Below are 2,747 nucleotides of genomic sequence, written 5' to 3'. Positions count from 1 at the left end.
TGTAAAGCAAAGTTCTGATGGTAATCTCTGAGAAGTGTCTTGGCTTATATTTAGAATGCACAAGTGCCAGTTCAGCACTACAATAGGCATTGTTCAGTGGAACTGGAGACAGACTGTGTAAGGGAAGGGAAATGAGGCAGGTCTACCCACCTTCAGAAACAGTGAGGCTGTGTGTTCCAAATCGTGGAAGATTTTAGGAAGGACTGAAGGATGTGGCATGGGGATGTGCCAACAGTTTTGTTCAGGAGACATCTTAGCATAAGGTTGAAATTTGTTGTTGTTGTTTTTAGTAATATCATAAAATAGCTATCAAAAGAAGCCTTATTTCCCCCCTTAGGTGTTCTTGAGCTATTGTTAAAATTGAAAAACTATGCAAAGATTAGAATTTTGATTTTACCCTGGCTGGATGAGTCCTGTGGTGGACTCATCTTCTAGAGTTGAAGATATCCATATGGATCATTTTTTTAAAAGTACATATATGATAAACAATGCTTAAATAAATCTGTGTATGTATGTATGCATGAATGAGTGTACATACAGACACTTCATAGCTCTGTCCACTGAGAGAGGCTAGAAGCAGTGACAACCCCATAGCTATGAGCACACCTAGCACCCAGACCTTGGTTTCTAATTTGCCTTCCTCCAATAAAAGATACCAGGGCTCCTTGGAGAACTAATTAATTCCAGGGGTAGAGTCAGGAAAATACAAGATAAACCTGGAGCATTTTGTGGTAGCAAAAAGTGCTAACGTAAGTGCTAAAAAAAAAAAAAAATCAAGGTGGGCAGGTATGGAGACTTACTGAAAGGACATAGGAGCCAACCTGAAAGAGTTCCCAGATGCCCAAAGTTGAGACATCTTGAGCAAAAAAGGAAATAATGTATTGGATTATAACCCACAGAATTAAAAATATATATGAATCCATACTAAAAAATATATACGCACATACACATGTATATCTATCTATCTACATAAATAGAGAAGTGACACCTCTTCCTTATAGAAGATGGATGGGGCCCAGCAACCTGTGTTTTAACAAGTTTTAACAGCTGATGCTGATTCTACAGCCTACAGAAAATCAGGTAGCTGAAGTTACTGGTGGGTTGTAATGTAGTAGGGAGGGGATGGGTGTCAGATTCTGATTGTTGTCACCAAGAAAGCAACCCCAGGGCAGGAAGAACTTTTGCACTTTGAAGGGAAGCCATAGAATTCTAGATGGGCCAATTAAAACAGAGCCACAGTGTGTATCAAGGCCACAGGCTGCCCATTTGTCACCTATTTGGGGAGAAACTAAGTGACCATGTCAGTTTAGGATAATAGTGTTTGTTCCTTAAGTGAGCAGGCTGAAAATGAAAGAGAAGGAAAACTTGGAAAGTGCTTAAACTATTCTTAAATTCCTTCCCAAGCATTAATAAGTCACCCCAAATATCTTGGTGAACAAGGCTGATCTATGTTCTGAATCATGTTTACAAAGGCTCTCATTTTTCAAAATACCAAATGGTCAAAACATCATTATTTAGATTGTTTAAAAGGTGCTCTTACTTAGACGGATTCTTTAATCCACCCCAGAAGAGAGAGTTCAAGAGTTTAACTGGGGGTGGGCTCAGTGGTTCATGCCTATGAACTCCGGGATGCCCAGGTGGGTTGGATGGCTTGAGCTTAGGAGATGGTAGACCATCCTGAGCAAGAGAGAGACCCTGTCTCTAAAAACTAGCCAGGTGTTGTGGTAGGTGCCTGTAGTCCCAGGTAGTCAGCAGACTGAGGCAAGAGGATCACTTAAGCCCAAGAGTTTGAGATTGCTGTGAGCTATGATGCCATGGCACTCTACCCAGGGTACCAAAATGAAACTCTGTCTCAAATAAATAAATATGTAAATTAATTAATTAATGTTTTAAAAAGTATTACTGGGATATTTTATTCAAGGGGGCCCAGTGCCTTGGTGACCTCCCATAGCCACTCTTATTACACTCCATCTGGGCTGTCATAAGAAAGTCATGGAAGGGAGATAAGATGGAGGTCTTCATGCTGGGCTCACTGCTGCGGACGGTGCGGCAGATGGGTCCTTCATCAGCTTCAGGCCAAGTTCAAGGTTACTATACAGACCGGAGAAAGTTGCGACATGTGAAGAGACGAATATGCAGACGAGAGGCTTCCTATCAATTCACTCAGGAAGAACACAATCTTGCCAAAAGATCTTCAGGAAGTGGCCCATGAAGAAATTGCCGCCCTTCCCCAGGATAGCTGTCCTGTTAGAATCAGAAATCCACGTGTCATGATGTCCCGTCCACGTGGTGCAAAGCGGCGCTGGAGGCTTAGTCGAATCGTCTTCCATCATTTAGCTGACCATGGGCAGCTTCTGGGGTCCAGATGCCATGTGGTAAATCAGCTCCAGAATCTGCTGAGCTTGCAAGGGAAGCCAGTTCTGGCAAGAAGAGACTTTTCTAAACAAATTCCTAGTCTCTTTGGGGGCCCAGTGTAGTTGTTCAGTCTACCTGAAGTTGTATATATTTAAATTACTTTTAAATTTTAAATAAGAAATCTGGATGTTTCATTCTGTCCGTGAATTATCTTTTCTGTTGGATTTAATAGATTAAACATACTGTTCCCATACACAGTGCAAAGAGTTGAATAATAAAAATTATTTTTTATGAAAATAAAAAAAAGTCACGGAAGGGACTTGAGTCAGTCTTGGTCTCATCTCTTGTGCATCCACCCTCCCCCTATTTGTTCTGCTCAAATCAGTACAGAG

The 2,747-nt window shown here is 41.3% G+C and overlaps 1 pseudogene; it reads left to right on the top strand.

Annotated features, from left to right (window-relative positions):
- The first annotated feature begins 1,980 nt into the window (after positions 1 to 1,980).
- LOC128592721 (28S ribosomal protein S14, mitochondrial-like) lies at positions 1,981 to 2,500 on the top strand (annotated as a pseudogene).
- The last annotated feature ends 247 nt before the right edge of the window (positions 2,501 to 2,747 follow it).

The sequence above is a fragment of the Nycticebus coucang genome, chromosome 8, assembly GCF_027406575.1.
Source record: "Nycticebus coucang isolate mNycCou1 chromosome 8, mNycCou1.pri, whole genome shotgun sequence".
In the NCBI taxonomy this organism is placed as follows: Eukaryota; Metazoa; Chordata; class Mammalia; order Primates; family Lorisidae; genus Nycticebus; species Nycticebus coucang.
The sequence above is the reverse complement of the archived record's forward strand: the minus strand, read 5'-3'. Positions and strand labels throughout refer to the sequence as shown.